Source organism: Micropterus salmoides, unplaced genomic scaffold, assembly GCF_014851395.1.
Source record: "Micropterus salmoides isolate LMB-PRFRI ecotype aquatic unplaced genomic scaffold, ASM1485139v1 Ms_hic_scaffold_23, whole genome shotgun sequence".
NCBI classification, from domain to species: domain Eukaryota; kingdom Metazoa; phylum Chordata; class Actinopteri; order Centrarchiformes; family Centrarchidae; genus Micropterus; species Micropterus salmoides.
The window spans coordinates 17,075,363-17,095,583 of record NW_024041484.1 but is presented as its reverse complement, the minus strand read 5'-3'; the positions used below and the strand labels follow the sequence as shown (position 1 = coordinate 17,095,583).

Genomic DNA, 20,221 nt, shown 5'->3' with positions numbered 1-20,221 from the left:
GTTACCGGCTGCCGTGAGGGAATGTCCGACTTTCCACAGTTTTAAGAACCTTCTCAAACAATGGCTCAAGACACATCAAATTTGTGACCACTAACGTATTCTGTTGTATTGTATGTGTATGTTTACCTTACTAGATGCAGCACTTTACTGCACTAAATAGCACTTTAAAGGGCTGGTATTATGCTCATTTTCAGGTTCAAAATCTTATTAAGGGGTTGTACCAGAACAGGTTTACATGGTTTAATATTCAAAAAACACCATATTTTTCCTCATACTGCACAGTGCTGTAGCTCCTTGTCGTGGAAATGATATTCCTGGTGAGGGGTTGAGCAAAGAATTAAGTTACAACCAACCGTTGTCTTTGAAGAATTTATTTAACAAAAGAGAATAAACAGAGAAGAACTAAAACACATCCAGCTGGTCCAGAGACCTGCCGCCTAGGGCGGCATTGGGCGTCTGGCCCCGAGCAAAGGGATGCATTATCATTTACACAGTGTAGGTTTCTATGTTTTTGGGAACAGAGATCCTCTCTCTGCCTTGAATGAACATTCCATGAGAGGAGAGGAACAACAAGAGAGGAAAACACCAAAACAATCTCACAGCTCTGACCTAAACCCTAGTAAATGTGGACAGACCAACATAAGGAGTATAGGAGAGGAAAGGTTAAGGATAAAAACACAATACATATCTATAACAATAATAATAGTAGTAGTAGTTAGTAGTAATAATAATATTAAAAGACTCCTCTTTTCACCCTATGTGTTGTACGCTCCGCTCTTGAGCTACAGAGTGATGCATCTTACTTCTACAAAATCTTTGTTGGGAGTTGCACATGCGCAGTTCCCAGGTAAGGACTACTAGCCAATCAGAAGCAGAGAAGGGCGGGTCGTAAGAAACAAGGTAGTGTGATCCAAATCCAAAGCCGCTTCAGACTGCGACCATAACCTAGCAGATGCTATAAGTTACTCACAAGTCCACAACCACACAACATCGTTGTTTCACATCTTACCATAAACCACTACAAAAATCACCATATTTCAACTAAATTTTACATAAACATTGGCCAAACAATTTGAAAGTTTGCTCAGTAGCTTTCACATCAGGTGTAACATTAGCATTATAGCTATAACTTTAGCTGTGTTTGCCAACGTTTACAACAACTCCGCACTTGAACAGTCTGTAAAGTTACATTGCCACGTTTATTTTAAATATAATTCACAACCAATAAAGCATACTTACAGGTTGTGATCGTCTTACACGATGTTGCCATCAGTGGTAACGAGTAAAGATTACTACCGTAATCCCCTTCCCCCACTACTCCGCTACCCGCCCCACACCGCCGCTATGCGTTCAAAACATAGTCGGACATGCCATCAGCAAAATTGCCCAACAACATTGTTCAAAAAGTTGCCCTGTGTATCATCAGCTTTAGGACTAAACGTTGAACTGTTGCCGGTGTTCTGACGATCTATGCTGCCTCGCCGAAAAATGCTACCATGGCGCAAATCAATAGACTCGACTCAACTCGGCCCTGCTCCGTTTTCCATTGCAGATAGTACCCAGAGATAGTACGTAGCTTGTCGTCATAGCGATGCCACACACAACTGCCGCAACGTAATGTTCAATGCGACACACACACCAGCTTTCTCTTTAAGTTAAAACGTTTCAACATTACTCAGAATGTAAAGACAGATAAGCGGTATGAAAATCAGCTGTGTTTTTGTCTGCCGTTGTTGCTGCAGCGGTCTGTGTGACGGCGGGAGCAGAGGGCTCTGTGAGTGGCCAGCCTCACACGCTCCTCCTGCGGGTTGGCACAGGCATCCCCCGCAGCCACTTGCGGAGCTCCGCAACTCCAAAAATATTCAAGCACATTTTTGTTTCACCATCACTTCTCATTAAACTGTCAATATTTGAAATCTACACAGCTGATTTCTCACCTCAAAACTTCTCAGAAGTGGATTTAGTGAAATTCCATACGGAAACTGTAAAATATAAATCCAACGAAGGTTAAAATCAAGGGCAACTGGACTTGGTTGAAGCTACTGGAAGACGTTTCGTCCCTTATCCAAAGGACTTCTTCAGTTCTGACTGACTGGCAGGGAAACTCAGCTATTTAACCTCAGTGGGGTCGTTATCTCGGGTCATCGATACCGCTGGTTCGTTAGTGTTCCTTGTTGCTGTGACGACAGTCGTTACAGTCGTTGAGACTACCTGTGGCCAAGACTGAACGACCATCGTTGGTATCTTCACCTGAGGCCAATAGGTTACGTTTGTTGAGAAAATATAAAACTTTCTGTTGCTGGCCTCTGTCTGGCGCACGCAATGATTATGCAGTGAATAGTGACGATTCTCTTTGACCAATCAGCAGTCTGTCGTGTTTTCACGTTACATTTTAGTATCCCTCAGCTCGCTTGGAACCTCAACGGAGGTGAGGTGAAGAGTGCCTCGAAGCAGGTACATCATTTCTACAATGGAAAACCAAACAAAGGCGAGTCGAGCCAAAGGGCCTCCACTCAGACTAGCTTGGTTTGAGGGCGTGCCTGACCCACTAGCTGCTTGGCAAGCTTTATAACGCGTTTTCATTGTGACGTCACAAGTAAAGGAAGTGAAGGGCTGGACTACAAACGAGCTGTTTTCAAGTTGTTCAGAGCAGAGTTTTCTGTGGGAGATGGGAACTCCGTTTGGGCTGGACTTTGGGCTTTTTCACTTTGCAAACCTGTTACATGCACAAAAAAGATATATAACTCAATAAAAGGAGAGGGGAAAAGCCAAAAAGCATAATACCACCTCAACATGATTCAATTGTACTTGATTTCATAGAATAGCACTTTACTGCATAAACAGCACTTTAAATTACATAACCCTGTCTACAAAACTGTGGTGTCTTTTATCATATAAAGTTGAAAATTGTTGTGTCTCTTAAATTGTGTTTTATCATATATCTAATTTAATGTTTAGCTGTTTTACCTTGTACTTTGACGACCTACTGGGGACTACAGATGTAAAATAGCCGTCGGGGCTAATTCTGACATATTTACATTGCTGTAAAGCTTAGACGTCCATTAATATGCACTTTCCCTTTTAAATAAAAAAAAACAAAACAAACAAAAGACAAAAACAGTTCAATCTCATTGGACCATTATGTTGGTCTATGCAAGCAAGAAACACAAGTAAATATAATCCATGTATCAGCGTGTTTCTGTTTTATTACTTATGTGCAAGGGCCTTTGCATGCAAACCTTAAATCGTTTTAACTTTAGGAACTTTTTCCTAATGCTGTGAGAGAAGTGATGAAAAAAGGACACACACTGTAGCATCATGTAAATGTGTTGCCCTGGCTGACAATTTCCTCAGGAGAGGCGACCAAGTTCATTTGAGTTTTTAAAAAGGTCAGAGTCGGATGCTGTAATGAATTACTACCATCAGCAAGTAATGAAATCAGTGAAGAATAATGATTAACAGATTTCTTTTTATTAATGAGACCGCAAATACCGATTTTGACTCCGCAAGTGCATTCTACACATCACGCTGCGAAACATAAATGCTAAATTCCACAAGTGAATACTATTATTTTGGAGAAGAGTCATACTGTATTTATAGATATACCCTCTTACAAAAACAAGACATGTACTGTACGGTGCATTATATCATCATAAAGTACTTCTCCCCAGACTACTGACCCTCAGCGTTTGTTTGTAGTTTTCTTTATCAGCACTAATGGAACATCTGTCTGCTGTTTCTCTAACAGAGGCGGCACAGTTAATTGCAAATAGATTACCCTACTAATTATGTCACTTTTCAATGTCCGTGTTTGTAATCGAGAGCTTTTGAGTGAAAAAGGTAAGTGGTAGTGTGCGTCTATCTTGATTCCTTCTTAATCCATAACTATGTAAACAACCCTCTGAAAATGTGCCTTTGAGAATGTACTTATCCGCTTATATGTTGGTGTTTGAATTTGCAGTGCATGATCAGCTGTGCATTAGTAAGTAAGTGTGCTCTGGGTATCAGCTTGCAACCCTGCCCTGTCAGCTCTGCTTGTCTGTCTGCATTTTTAACTAGCAGCCTTGGTAGAGAAATAATGACCTCTGGAAGCTTACGTGACCCTCATCTTTTTTACTATTTTTTTGACAAGTAATCCTGTCTTCCCTGTGGTGCTGAAATGTTTCAGCACACATCCCTAGTTCAAAGGGCAACACTTGGCAACAATCGAGGAATACAGCAAAGCCATTAATATCTGTCTTATTCTCCTTTTCCTCCTTTAGTCTACAAGTGTGAATGTGTGTGTTTACAGGGATTCCCTAGGGGGTCTGGGCAACACATAGAGGAGACTGTATTCAGTGCCTTCACCTTTAACTCCTCTTTTAGCATAGACAGAAGAGGAAGAAAAGGGAACACAGGAAAGCATAAAAAGGTGGTTTTGAAATACCCGTTACCTCCGTTTGAAAGAGGCAAAGGTGATGACGCAACATAGGTTGGAAGTGAAGGAGAACAAGACACAAGAAGAGGTCAAGAGGTCACGACAGACAAGCTGGGAAATTGGAGTAGATTTAAAGGAACACAGTAGTTCATAGACTCAGACTCTTCCTCGCTGAAATTAAAGATGGAAGAGCAAGAATGATGGACAGAGATGCTAATTTCCATTTCAAGCAGTAATACTATAATTGCCAGATATGAGCACTAGTAGCTACAAACAAAGTGAAAGAGTTGAAATACAGCAGCTTGAAATGAATACAATTATTGGATGAAAGAAGGTAAGTGGGGGAGGGGACTGGAATAAAAGGGAAAGTGAAAGGAAGAAAGAAGCAGTGGGATGTAGAATGACAGAAAGAATGCCAAATTTGACATAAACAGAAGAGAAGGTGGTTAGTAATTCCATAGTAAGCTATATGGTAAGGTGACCCAGCTGCCCTAGTGGGTATGTAAGTAGGCGTTCATGTAGCAGCCCTGTAGCGAGGGAAGAAAAGCTGTTCTGAGGTCAGCTCCGAAAGGCACAGGCATGGGGGCTCTGCATTCAAAAGGACTGCCAAATCCCTGGGCCCCAGATCAGATGAAAGAAAAAATGCACAAGCGGGGACTATATATCTACGCCCAAGGCTCAGCTTTAGCATACATTGAACAGTTATAGGAAGACAGAGGAAGCAACGAAGGAAAACTGGAATGAAATATGAAAAGAGACAAGGAGACAAAGAGAAGGTGAGAAAAGATGGAGGGAAGATAGTGAAAGGGATTGGTAATATGCTGAGACATAATCTCTTTTCATGTAAACCAATATTTCAAAATGTGCAAAAAATTATATTGTTGAAGCCTTTAATGACAATGCATACATTTACTATCTTTACTATTTAGTATTATTTACAGAATTACATTATCAAACATCATCACCTCAAGCATCATTGGCAAAGATGCATAATTAACTGTACTCATAAAAAGATGGGATGAGACAATGATTATAAATGTTTTGTAGCATATCTACATATGATTTTAATAAAGTTATAAATGTTAATATTTCAGAAATATTAATTCATAAAGCTCTCGTCGAAGAGCAGCACCTAAAGATTTGCTGTCCGCCCAAGGCTTTAGGTCCTTCAGTATAGCTTGATAATTACACAAATTTTCAGTAGTTCGTTCGTTATTAATGGTTCAGTTATTCTTAAATCATTAAGTTTAATCAATCAGTCAGTCTCAAATCTGAAGACAAATCCTCTGTATAGGGATCCAGGATGCTAAACAGTACACACACACACAAATCACTATAAATCAAGGTGAAATTTATTGACTAACTAAAGGGAATACAACAGTGTGAGTAAATATGGGAATATTACAGGAATAACAGTCAAACATGAAACAAACCAGAAGGTAATGAACAGAATATGCAATAAGACAAAATCAGTATAATAGGCTCAATGGAATTTCAGTTTGGTATTGTGGAGGGAGAATATTCTAAGATAATGAGGGAACAAATGGTTATAAATTATGTTGCAAATTTAGTTAAAATAGACTAGGGGTTTCTTAACTAAAGATGAGGACCAACTATAGGACACCAACGAGTCACAGAATGCGGTTTGTTAATGCCTTACTTTTGTCGTAATTCCCCGTGGCAAAGGCTCACTGCCGGTTTTTGGCTCGTTGTTGCTGTCTGGGCCTGGCTGGGTTGGCACCCCAGCGGCGTCTCGAGCTGGTTTTAAACCGGTGGATTTGTTCCAGAGTCCTGTGCGGGAAAACGCTTGCAGCAACGGGCGGTCAGCCCTGGCTTTGCGCTCTGAGTTTGTTTGGTGTCGCTATAGCTCAGCGGAACACACTTCAGACTCTGTCGTTGGAGCCATGACTTCGTTCAACCCGAGGTGAGGATTGAACGAGTTTCTGGGTTTCTGGGTCAAAAGTTGAGTAGAACGGTCGGATAACGTTAAAACAACAAAATCAAATAAGACACATACATTTGCCGTAGGTTCGCGAGGCCCCGGGAATATAGGCTATTTAACATTACTAAGTTTAAAACAAAAGTCTGGGGAAAGTTTCGTCCCAGGCAGCTCCAAAAAATAGTCAAAATCAAAATCTCCCGCTAAGAAAAAAATGGGGATTCAAAACACGGAGCTTTCTCAGGTCGTCTGAAGGACAAGTTGAAAGCACAAAAAGAGCAGGATCAGAATTTTACAAGTTACAAGAGGATACAAGAGTTACAAGAGAGAGGACAAAGGCCTGTTTAATTCTAAACATTTATATAAAAGACAAGCAAAACAAGATCAAACACTAGAGAGTTAATTGTTTCTTAATTGTTGTACTACTTAATAGCGGGTATAAAGCAGCTTAACGACATATTTCCAGTATAAAATTGATGGTTACATGTTTTAAATCAGGAGACAAATATACGTAAGCATTTAAACAAAGAATCCGTTATACAGTGACATTGTGATAAATATTCGACACTCATTCTCGGTATAAGAAGAATTTTAAACGCTTGTGTGTTATACCTTTTCTGTCCTCTTGGTGGAGCTCTGATTCCATGCAAGGACAGTGGATACTCAACTTAAAACTCAAACACTTGAACTGGGAACTGGATTGTAACACAAGAGGAACGTGTGAATGCACATTTTAACAAGAAATTATATAAGAAAACATTTAGATAAAGCATTAGTTAAACACTAAACAGAGTGATTACTATGGGATAATAGGGAGAAGTTAGGAAACTCTTCAAGATTACTTTCTTATGGTTCTTTAGCTTCAAACATCATGCTAGAGGATAATAACATGATAATTTCTACTCAGATCTAAGAGGCAAACACCATTACTAACTTAACAAAGACTATTACTTAAACAGAACAAAACACAGTTTATAAATGAAACATTTGTTGGCTCAAGAAGGCAGGAATTGTTAGTGTCCCTCCTTTCACATTCCTGTGGCTTATCACATTTGCACATCAGCTAGAAAAAGAAGAGAGTGGTGTTTTATGACCTCAACCATGCTGTGGGAAAAGGTTCAGAATGAAACAAGACGGCATGGCACTTTTGATGTCAGGAGGTAACCTGTGGGGGGAGAAGGGGTGGAACTGCCCTTTTGCTGTCCTGCAGAGTGTCTTCAGTGACACCTTTACGGCGAGAGGGGTTTGGAGAGTTCTTGAATACACAATCGTTAAGCGATGCATGTCTGATTGAGTCTATGCAGGTCCTTACCAAAACATCAGGCGATATCTCTAGTTTTGCATGTCAAAAAGCCAGCTCAAAGGGGAGAAAGGAAGAATCCCTCCTTTGGTCGGATCTGATCTCACCTCCTGATTGAGATGAGGGCTGGTTGACCCACTACAGTTTATTTTTCAGTTTTTTATTATTATAGCTTCTTCTTAGCTGTGAGAGTTTGCTATATTCTTTATGATTTGTTTGATATATATCAGGAGATCAAAGAACATAAATGCGTTAACAGGTTAGGAAACATTTTGATTTGGCAAATGGAAAAATGTACATGTATGCGCACACACACACACAAATCCTTATTTTGTGTATTGATTTGTAATAACTGTATTGTGTTAACATATTGATCCAATCAGTCCACCAAAGTGAAAAAAATTTGTTTTTTGTTTATCTTTTGGCAAAAAGAAGAAAAAAAACTGATTAAGTGTTTGTGTGTTTATTTAAACCTTCTTAAGATGTTGTAGGTCAAAAAATACTATAAAGCCAAACAGATGCAGGATTTTTTAGGCCAGTACAAATATTGATATTTGAGGTATAAAAAAAATAAGACAATGATACATTGGTCAATATTCTTTGATAAGACTGATCTGTCATGCTCTACAAAACAACTTGTTTGCTCTGGGACAGTACTCATTTGCATGGTAGCATCATCACTGGTTCTCCACTGTATAAAAGTACTTACTACAAAATAATTTTCACCATCTCACCTCTAAACAAAAATAGGCCAAGAAAAATAACATCGAAACAACATCCTGACACTGCTCACTGTGATTCAAGACTCTAAAGTTGCCAAAAGGCTCAACTTGGAGATGTCAAGAAAAGTTTAACTTCAATCTTAAATTCCCTCTGACGCACACAATCTAGAGACAACAACTCGCTCATTTAATTTCTCTCCTCTCATTGTGCCCATATATGTGCAGAGCATTATTCTCTACTGCATGCCTCTAGGTGGTAGTTATGCTTGAGGCTTATAATAAATTTACCTCTTAGTAGTATGTCTGTGTGTGTGTGTTTTTGCATGCATCAGAGAGAATGCACACCAGAGAGAGCTTAAATTGATATTGGTGTCAGTCTCTGGCTGGGGTCAGACTTTGTCGGGCTAGGGTTGGAGTTTTTGGCCATGCAGGGCTCTATTTAAGGGCTTACTATGGCTGTCGAGGTGAAGTAATTTCCACCGCGGCAATATGTTGGAGCTCAACAGCGCGGTATGCGTTATTATCGCATTTTTCATCAATGAAGTAATTTGGTGCCATATAGCAGAGTAAGAGTGTCTGTATCTGTCACCTCACTGCACAGCAAGCCGCTAAAGGCAGCTTATGGTCTGAGCAAGCTAGCTGCTTGCTAGTCAACAACATTGCCAAGCAAACTCCTTTTTGTAGTTTGACCGGTAGTTGACTTGTTTTAGACAGAGCTATATCATTACCTTCAGGGCATGTCTATCAAGTCAATTTACATACCGCAGCAACGCACATGCACACACACACCTGTGTGGAGCAGAATGGCTGTCCACAACTAACCACTGCGCTGTATTAACGTTATAACTAAATTTCCACAGAAAGCGACATGAAAAACAGCCGCAGGCTTCCGACACACTACGCTCCTTAGTTAGGGAGATTCAAATGAGGCTTACTGTCCACAGTTTCTCTGGACTGTCCCTCAGGATCACAACGTTAGTCCAACATCGCCGAGCATGCTAGCCACATTAGTCGCGCAATATGCTAACGTCAAGTTAGCTAACCTTTAAAATAAACAGTAAAACAACACAAAACATGGAAATACTTACAGCTTCAGAGTTTGAAGTCGGGTCACGTACAGCCAATGGCAATCCATCTTTGAACTGTTACAGAGCTTGTTACAGTTGTGGAACTTTTGAAGCACTCATTTATTAATTTAACACGCCCTGAAGTGTACAGTATGAACATTGCGGTTGTTGCGGTACATGCCATCCTCCGCGGCAGGCTTGAGTAATAGGGCGGTATTTCAATTTTGCAGTTAACCCGACAGCTCTAGGGCTTACAGATGATATAACTTTAATGAACTACCGGGACTTGAATTAAAAGAAAAAACAATGCATGAAAATACATCGCTATGGAAATAAACTATTTAATCGAGTGCTAGTGTAGTAACTGGAGAAAATAACTACCCAACTGGAGCTGAGAATATAAATTACGTGCTCAATGCCAGGGACACCCACAAGCTTCAGGCTCATGAGTGACGAGACAGAGCCTGCCACTTGAAGTCTATATGCAAGAAGTGCTCCAAAGCTAGTTGTCAGTCAGTCTGACACCTGTCAACTGCATGAGACTTCCATGAGATGCTTTCATACAATCTGCCCACGAGAAAGTAGTACGTAAAATGTGTGAAACACAAAACAAAGGATTATGAAAATCAACAACAGAAACCTGACGTTTGTCGTCGATTGATTTCTTTTGGCAGAGGCAGACATCATATTATATACATTTTGCAATTGCTGAAAATATTGTTAATGCTGCTAACCACGAACCAGGTTTTTAGTGAGAACTGGAAGAGGTAGCAAAGGCTTACATTCGGTGAACTAGTACAGAGAACTGGATGAAATATGACGACTATATATACACACACACACCAAAAAATTATTTATAGCATCAGCTCTGAGGCTGAAGAAATGCCTCTGAAATTCCCTGCATGATGTTACCAGGTTTGAGTCAGATACGAAAATCACAGAAGCCTGCATAGTGGAAGTAGTCACAGAGGCTCTGACTCACAAAGTACCTGTATATACAGAGTGACAGTAAAACTTCGCGTCCAGCACACTGTAAGCCTGCAACAAGACATGCGGTAAGCTGCTTAATGTCACCACAGAACAGAGGAAAGCAGAGCTGAGGAAAGAGAGCAGGATAGACGGACGGATGGACGGACAAAGAGAAAGAGGAACAGGGATTTGGGTCTGTGATAGGATGTCACAGGATGGGTGAGAAGGGTGAGGATGACAGGGAAAGAAAAGGACGGGTGTGTGTTTGAGAGAGGAAGTGTGGGCGAAGTAGACAGTGAAATGAAAAAGCCCTTTCAGACAGTTTGGTGACAGGCCTAAGTAACCACCCCCCCCAGCAAGTCAGTCGGCACATAATCCAGGTAACGTGGCACGAATAATAGATGAAACATCAAACGGCAACCCCCCTTCCGCCATGCCAAGTTCCCACCTTCAGCTAACCAACTATAGCATTCGCACCCCGGCCTGCCAGCCAACCCATCCCATCCAAAATCCCCTTTAATGTTACCGCCGTGCAGCACGCTCCAAAAAGCTTATCATTGCTGACAAATCCTCTTTTTTTCCCCCAATATACTGTGAAAATTATACAGAAGATTTTTATTGCATACATATTTGTGACGCACAAAAAAAACAAACAAAAACTTAACACTGATATGTTCTTTATTTGTTTGGGCGTGAGGTTGTCGTACATTTATTTCCTTGGGTGTAGGGCAGTGGTAGCTAACATGCAGTGAAAGATATGTGGAGTCCCAGCTCGTGGCAGGAAGACAGAGTGTTAGTGCTCCCACGGTGAAAATTTGAGGGGATCGTTACATAAACATGGGGCCCATTAAGTATGGGGAATGTAATTTGTGGAAGTGACAGATCATTCTTTCTATGTTGTCACGTAATTGCAGACGCTGCATCATTGGGGCTGTGAGAGAGACCGATACAGGAGGAGTGGTTAAAAGTGGTGTGGTCAACTGGGGTGGATGTGGGGTGGTGCTTCTGTGCGACTGTGTGCATTTTTGTGTGTACACCCACTGTCATATACGATGATGGTATGAAACATTTGCCTCTTCTAGCGAGCTACCGTGGTGCATTGCACCTTCTGGGCCCTAGCTAGTGGAAGCTGTTAACACATAATTGAAAGTGGCGGAGAACTGGTCGAGCACCGCTGGAGGCTGAGAGAAGGTAGGGTCTGATCTGTTGGGGGTCACAAAAGAGTAAGAAAGGGAAAAGCAAGAGGGATAGGGTGGCTGCCCACCGCCCTGAAGTTATAGTACATGCTGAGGTGTTTTTGATAGAGAATGAGTGGAGCTCAAGGTTTCTCTTCCTTCCTCTTTCCCCTAACACATATCAACACATACACACAAATGGGAGTGCACACACTGTTTTGTAGAGTCAGAATTTACCTCATCAGAGCAGAGTCCTCTGGGCCGGAGGGGGGTCTCTTCTGCCCCGCTTTCCCTCTCTCTTCCCTTCTTTCTCTTTCCTTCTCACACTTTCTCTTCCCAGCGCCCCAGAGCCGAGACCTTAATGAAGACGAATGCGAGGAATCAATTTGCGGCATCTTCCTTCCATCTGGCTGGGGCTCGTCTCTGCACCTCAATTAGCACGGCAGCTGGGGGAGAGCTCCTCCAAAGCAGCCCTATTACACACACCAGTGTCTTGAGAAGCAGCTATGGGCTACAGGCATTGCTGAGAGAGGAATGCATTAAAATGGGAGGAATGTGCTACTTAAAGCTTAGAAGCAAAAATCTGTTTTTTTTCCTGAACCCAGGAATGAAATTATAGCTTTGCCAAACTCCACTCGGCTTTCTTAAATGTTCTCCAACAACCCAGTTGATGAACAATAAAGTGAACCAAGATGTTTAAGTTGCATCACCATTTCTGATTTGTTGTGAGGGCAAATTTAGAAAAACGTCTTAAACTAGTATTGCTTGGCAAATCTGTTATCAATATAAATCAAATCAGCAATTGTTTCTGCATGTCTTTGTGGGGAAATCTGGAAAATCCTTTTTACCGAAACTGACAAGGCTTTGTAGAACATGTTTCTAGTCTTTAATTGCTCTCTCTCCAGGATAGAGGGAGAATCCACAGGGGTCTCGGCTAACAACAGGGAGGATAAAACTACCTATACCTTAAAAAGTGGTGTATATGAAGGTTATGTTGCTCACTGAGCTGAGAATTTCTCTCTGGTCTGTGCTTACTTGTCAAATCTACACATACTGATTCCAAGACTGGCTGCAACCCAGACACAAACATAAATACCAGCATCTACTGTCACTACAATCTGCTGTTTGTCTGGATTATATCAGTGTAAGTCCAGCGTTACACACTGACCAACGCTGACCAAATATTGACATGCTGCTATCCAACTGTTCCAGCTCCAACATTTAGAATCCATCATCCTGCATATCAGATTACAGTGAAGCTAACAAACAGGGGCACTGCAGTGTACTGCCAATATCTAGCTTAATCTTAGCCGTTTACACTGTAAGCTTGTTATGATGACAAGCTTGGCAATGGATGGCTGGGGCAGATCTTAACACCAGACTAAAGAGCTCAGGCAGACAGAAGCTTTGTTCCTTGGAGGGACAGCTCATTCTGAGGCTCAATTGGAGAACACCCAGTGTGGCCTACACGAGGTGATCAGGAGACTTCTGGAGGCTATTTGGCGAGAGAAAGCCTAATTAAGTGAGCAAGAAAACAAGTAAGTTCACTATTTGTTCACGTATTTGGCAGTAGCTTGCTCCAGAGTAGATTAACTGCCCTTAAGGAAAATTGAGACTCAGAGGAAATTTTAACTCTTGGATGAAGTCAAACCTATACTTTGTCCAAAACACTTGTAACCGACTTCTAAAAGCCCTATTTTGTTTGTCCAAATCAATTTAATTTCCTTAGTTGTTGATGGAAGGTGTACTATCAACATATCTGCTCCAGTGGCCAAAGCCAACAAGGCAGTGACAGTTACTTTGGCACTAATGTGAGCTGCTTTGTTATCATCTCTCACTCTAAATGGTCCCTTATGAAACTGTGTAAGTGCGTTCACTCACCCAATTGAGTTCCCCCATGTAGGTCAGTGAGATTCACAACATGCCTGCAAATTGCGCTCGCTTTCTGTCTCTCTACTCCTACATTCTCACCCTCCCACACTACTTTCTTAATGCCTAAAACTAACATTCTACAGCTATGTTAAAGCATAAAAATGACGGTTGATTTCAGTCGCAGCACATGGAGTTGGTGTTGAAGAAGAAACAGGGAAGAAGGCAGGGGAAAGGGCATACCATGCACACACACATACAACATATGGACTAACTATAGACAGACACGTATCTGTGTATAGTTTGGCTTCAAAAATCCCTCCCCTGCAGCATGTGACTCACACATACAGTTCCTCTAACAGCGTGCCCTGCAGCGATGGATGCACACTCTGCTGGATGAGCTGTACTAAGCTCTACAGGGATGAGAGATGGGGAAGACCCCCTAATGTCAACATAGAGGAGCCTCTGACTGTGTGTGTGTGTGCGCGCGCGTGTGTACACGTGCTGATGAGTCAGAGTGAACACTGAGTCCTGCCTCTGGGGCGTCACTCCTCCCTGGCACTGGCTGTGTCAGCATCAGAGACATTTCAGCCAAATGTCAAGAATACTACCACTACTACACATCTGTGTTTATGCATTTATATTTTTATTGCACATTTGCACATCTGTATAGTTACTTATTTGTGTTTGAATCTTTCCCAAATGTACAGCCAAACTTTTCATAAGAAAAATATAGGCTACACTTGGTTTAGAGGGACAAGATTATTAAATTCTCACTTTGGTTGTGGTGCAACATCCTATCTCTGAGTGAAGATCACACACAAGAAAGGCCTTGAGCCAGGTTCGATGTTTGACGTAACACGTACGAGGCTCAGCATGTCACCTGAACCATCAGGACACCCTTGATAATGATTAAAAAGGCCCGTGAGAAAGAGAAAGAAGCCCCTGTTCCACACTGTACGATCCTTACACTGTATGTCCTACCATGCTCTATGGCCTTGCCACCTCCCCCAACCACTCAACCACTGAGTGGCTACACTCTCTCTGAAGTCAGTCCACACCAATTAGGCTTTGCTACAAGCTGTGCCTTCACTCTGTCAGTGCAGATCACCTGCTAGTTCAACACTGCCTATTAAAGAAGGAGGTGACTGAACATGGAGGTGGTCGAGGAGGTTGGCTCTCAGGAGTGGTGCTTGTCTGCTCGTTGTGTTTGACTCTAGAAGAGAAATACCAATTCGGCACCAATTTTAAGCTCAGCCTTTTTCCTTTTATCTTTTTGTTTGCCAAATATATGGTGAGAAAGGGAGGGCAAGGCGAAGGAAGAAACATGCCTGTGGGGGTGTTTGAGAGAAAGAAAGAAAAAGATGATTAGTCTTTGTTGGTCTGTGTAAATAGGGGCACATAAAGTAGCCATACAAAAGCTGCATCTCTGCTGCCCCTCTCAGGTAATGAGATGAAACTTCAGTCTCTGCTGGGAGTTTCACAAACATTCTCTCCAATCATCCTGCTTCTCCTCCCCCCCTCCTCCCAACAATTCTTTCTTGCTTCCTTTCTCCATCGTTGTACAATTTTTCTCCACTGCTTTCCCATTTTCATGTTGTCTCTTTCATTGCTTTGTCACTATCTTGGCCTCCCTGTCCCCCGCTCCCTTGCCCTCCCTCTCTTTCTGCTGCAGTACTATGTTATGGATGCCTATGGGTTATGCGGACCTGCTGTGTGCAGTGAGCTCATATAATCTTTCAGTAGTTACGTTAAGTATGTGACATGAAATTGTGGTAGGAGAGATAAAAAAAATACAGATTTTCAATTAGGAAATAATCTACATCCAGTACATGAGTTGTATGGTAATTTATGAACAGTAAATGTCTTAATATTTTTCCCACAACTCCATGTAATTGAACTGGAGTCACATTACTGGGCTAAGCCATGGATGTCCACTGGAGACTAATAATAAGGACAGCTGGTAATGACTAAATTAATTAAATGCAGACAGCCACTGGAGAATAGGCATGTTTTTACTCTAGCCTAGCATCAAATTAAATAAATGCAGTATCTCCTGAAACCCATGATTACATGTCCATTAAAATTATACTAACCTTCCAAGTGATTAGGTTCAAAACTTCCATTAAACCAAAGTCCAAACTATATAGTACTAAAACTAAAAAAAAAGAGCCTTTCAGATGTACCACTTCTGTAATTGACCCTTCTCTAAGGCCCGCCCCCCTTAGTTACTGTTGCTAAGTCCAACAAACTGTCGCCGCTGCCACTGTCTATTACTGCAATCCCCGGAGAAATATTGTCAAATTTGTTGGAAAGCGCGATCTCAGAAAGAAGCAGACAGTTTTGCATTATACATTTGAAGGTTGTATTCATGCTGACAAACTGACTCAAACGGATGTGAAAAAAAATGAAAGATAGAAGCTAAAGCCTACCTCTCACACAGTACAAGTGAGCCACCACATCCCCCAACGATTGAGACAAAAGACAACGATATTAAGGATCAACACTGTTCTTGTAAAGCTGGGTAGGCCTCTATTCATTATTACAATCATTAAAAAGCAGAACAGTAGCACTTTATTGTGTTACATTCAGTAGTAAGTTAGGTAGCGTTAGCTAACTAACATTACATTAAGAACGATCAGCAGCCGACATTTTTCTGGATTTATTTCAGGTTTTGGAAAGAGAATAAATCGTACATCTCCTTTCAACCACTCTGGGTAGCGAATGTAACTATTACAAGTGCCCCAGGAACAGCGTTTGACCATATCTAAGAGAAGTACAGCCAAAAAAAAGCTAGAAATGTGGCCTCATTAAATTCCATCATGACTCCAGAAAGTTACAGACTTTGTGTCTCAAACAATCCAACCTGACCTGTTCTGTAATACTTTTTAAAGGCAGTATTACAATGTCACAATACCCCTTCCTTTGCTGCGTAGAGAGGACTGTCATTATTCACACTAACACAAGAAGCTTGTCAGGAAAGTGGAAGCGTAGTTTGTTTTAAGCATTTAAACCAATGACCAATGCTGATGTTCTCCTAATGAGCTCAGCATCCATTAGACAGAAGGTGAGGATTTTAATAGACTTCAATATCAACCTATGAAATAAAAATGATTTTGCTACATAGCTTTAAGGAGACGGAGTGCTGACTTGCTGGGCCTGGAGCGATCTATGGTGCTGAAAACAATTGCGGAGAATTACCAAGCTCATAGTTATAGTCACAGCTCTTCCTATGTGGAGTATAGTCCCACAAAGTCATGGGAACGGAAACAATGACGCATATCCAATTAAATGTAACGCTTTTATATCGTTTTGCAATTCACTGCATTCTCACTGTATATTCACTGCATTCTCACGACAAAATTTTCTCTTCAGTTCCAAACTATTTGTGATGAAGGCAAAAGGTACTGGAAATGTCTGTGCTCGTCCTGTGTTTGGGTAGCAGGAGCTTTACAGCAATGCAGTGACAGCACCACAGCTAAGTACAAAGTCTTGGGAAGATGTACTTAGAGCTTTAGTGGCGTATTCTAGACAGCAAAAGCTGACTGCGGAGTACTGAGCACCACAGGGATGCCAAAGGGAGACACGAGAGGGAGCAAGAGGGAGAGGAGGGGACAGAGAGGAGGGAAGGAGGAGGGTGACAGAGGGGCTTCCATTACTAAACAGAGGGAACATTAAGAAGATTTAATTTGCCTAATGACAAAGGCAGATCCCTAAATGGCTGCGCACTATATTGTAGTGAATCATATTCCATTAATGCAATACATCTCTGAATATTTAGGTCTAGCCCCTCAGCTTTTTTTCCCCCACTCTTCAGCTTTTCTCCCTCCTTCCTTTTAACTTTTTGCTTATACCCCTCTGTGCCAGTTATTTTTATTACATAATATTGCGGACAAAAAGTACAGAGAGGCTGGTGCATGTGCATCCATGCTCTCTTTAGGTCTCCCTCTCCCCTTCCACTTCTCCATTTCTTCAATCCCCTTACTCTTTCAACATCCCAACACACACACACACACACACAGCAAATAAGCTTTTATTCATGCACACTGAAATTCACACACAAATACCCGTAACTATAACACAAGCAAATCCAAATTCGTGTCTTGTTTCACACATACTCATTCAAATCAATGCAGTATGCGATTAACATCAAAGCAAAGTTTACATACGAAGCTCCAGGGTGTGGGAAAGTTTGTGCAGTCATAATTGATGGGAAAACACACACACAAACACACAGGGCCCTAGCATCACACTGCCAAAGTTGCCATTACTCAAACTGAGCTAGAGGGCCAAAACCCAAAAAGAAATCTAGATATATATATTTGTTGTTAGGCTATATAAATAGATGCATTCATAATTCTACACATCATAATTTTATATTCAGAACTGCCAAATGTATAGTAACTCCCTCGAACACTTCCTGTTACCCTTAGAAGTACAGGGGACACCTGTACATAGTGAGTGCATTGTTGCTACACAGATATGAAAGGTGGATTACCATGTTAGTTAGACCCTGGTTGGCAGGGTCTGTGTTTTTGTGAGGCTTCATTTGTTTTAGGTGATGCTCCAATTTGTTGCAAGTAAGCAGCTCATTTCTCTTTGTTATCGGGCTAATAATGTTATAAGTCAGAGGACTTTGTTGTGCTAGGCCAAGAGCTGTAACTCTCTATGCTCATATTCTTTCTTTTCGGGCTGTCCCATATGACCTTGCTTTCTACGGCTGAGTCAGAGATTAGAGATTAGATGGGAGAGAATACAACTGGGGGGATTTAGAATGTTAAAGAGAATCTACGGTTTTAAGCAGGGATGCCAAAGAGAAAAGAGAGGTCTTAAAAGATACATTAAAGTTGAGCCGCAGTAGTATTGGGAGATGAGAAAAAAGGAAGAGGGAAGGGCCGGCTGTGTATGCAAGTGCGTGTGTGTGTGCGCATGTTTTTCTCTTTGTATGCCTTGGGCTAGAAATGGTGGGAGGTCTTTCGTTTTTATTCCAACATCATCGTTAATCCCCTAATTGTGCTTAATAACCTGATTGCTCTAATTAGGGCCCTTGGTAGTATGAGAGGAGCCACCATCTTGATCACCCTGAGAGAGTCATAAAAGACCCCTGGCTGGGTGAAGCCCTATCAGGAGCAGGGGTCTGCTGTATGTGTTTGTGTGAGAGAGATATATATATATATATATCTCACACAAACACAGCAGACCCCTGCTATAAATGAGAGATGGTCAAAGAAAAAGATTTGGTAGAATGTGGGAATTTGTTGCCAAGTATGTGGAGGGGTTGAAAAATGAGCTGGTGTTACAGATAATGGTGGGAGATGATGATGACGTGTACGCGTGTGTGCGTGCGTGCGTGCGTTAAAGTGAGTGAGCATATGTTCACTTCACATTTGTCCCTCTCCTCCTCCTTTTCACCCCCTTCTTCTTATTCTCTCATTTTTTTCTCCTAATAATGATGAGGGGTTGACATGGCAGTGGGCCTGCTCTGTTAACCAGCTTATGTAACCATGCCCTGGCGGCTTGGAAGATGTGCTGACAGCATGCTTTCTCAGCGTCATTAGCTGAGTTGCACAGCTGGCTCCGAAATAGGGGGAGGAGCAAGGGAGACGAAAAGATAAAATAGAGGGAGGAAAGGGAAATGGGAAAGAAAGTGTGACTACGGAAGTTGGGAGCAGAGCAAAGGCTTCAGCAGGGATGAGGTTGAGAGATGGCTGAAGATAGAAGAGGGGGTGTGGAAAGAAAAGGGAGGATGCCAGATTGCCAGGAGCTATGGGACCTCCAGAAGGTCTATCCCAACTCTCCCAGCTGAGTATCCTGCTCAAACACTATTCGCACACCTCAATCACACATACTTTTTGCCCTTTTTCTCCACACTTAATCAATTTGACTGCAGCAATGCAGCAGGAGCTCCTCTGTTCCACCTATTTTTTTTGCCTCAAAGGAGACCGACATGAAAGGAGAAAAAAGAGAAGCTTTTTTCCCATTGGGCGCTCATACAGCATGCTATCGTGCCCCACATCAGAGACAACAGAAAAGCAATTCACATGCAAATACCAATCTCCCTGTGTACTGAACACAGATTAGACAGCAAACTTGCATCACAGACCCTGAACAATGTCGGGGAAGACGTGTCAGATAACGCAGATGTAATGCGTCAAAAACATCAAAAAGACCCGGAAACTGCACGACAGAGGAAGCTGTCAATCAAAATGTCTGAATTTCAGCACCCCTATGAGGATCAAATAGAGTTTCAAGACAGCATAAGACATGGGCCAACTTTTTTTTATTCCTTATTCACATTCTGCAGTGAGAACAATTTGTGCAGTGAGTGATTGGTGCAGTCAACAAACAGTTTTTGATTTGGCTGTAAAGCTGCCATGCACAGAAAATGAAACCCCACAACAGGAGTTGAATCAGTAGCCAAAATACCTCTGAGGCAGTTACGAGCAATTTAAATTAAGCTATAGCAGCTATAATTTCTTGGCCACGGGGCAGGATGGCGATAAGAGGCACACAGGCATCATAATGAGGAGGATAACTGATGATTGAGAAATCTGACAAAAAGTTGATGGGGTGATACTAAAACGCCATTACAGAACTATATTTTCACTCCGTTTCTCTCTCTTTTGATGTAACACCGAACCCCAACTCCACAAAACACAGACACGCACACCCACACTCTGTCTAACTCCCCTGCATGGTTTAGCACCAGCTGCTTGGCTTCTAGCTGCGTCTGATTGGTGGAAGGCCCTGTCCACAGAGAGCT

General features: G+C 41.8%; 2 long non-coding RNA genes across 7 annotated transcripts in view; one reads left to right on the top strand and one right to left on the bottom strand.

Annotated features, from left to right (window-relative positions):
* LOC119918398 overlaps positions 1-20,221 on the top strand; it is a 269,760-nt gene that overhangs the window by 141,229 nt on the left and 108,310 nt on the right. The gene's annotated exons all lie outside the window — the stretch shown is intronic.
* LOC119918396 overlaps positions 1-20,221 on the bottom strand; it is a 98,690-nt gene that overhangs the window by 53,065 nt on the left and 25,404 nt on the right. For 2 of the 6 annotated variants that reach the window (XR_005447431.1, XR_005447434.1), the window contains one exon: positions 11,827-11,946. The exons of 2 other annotated variants lie outside the window; for them this stretch is intronic. This is a non-coding gene — a long non-coding RNA (uncharacterized LOC119918396). Of the gene's footprint in view, positions 1-11,110; positions 11,618-11,826; positions 12,063-20,221 lie in introns of those variants that run through there. 2 more of the 6 variants (XR_005447436.1, XR_005447432.1) reach the window with 2 other exon arrangements.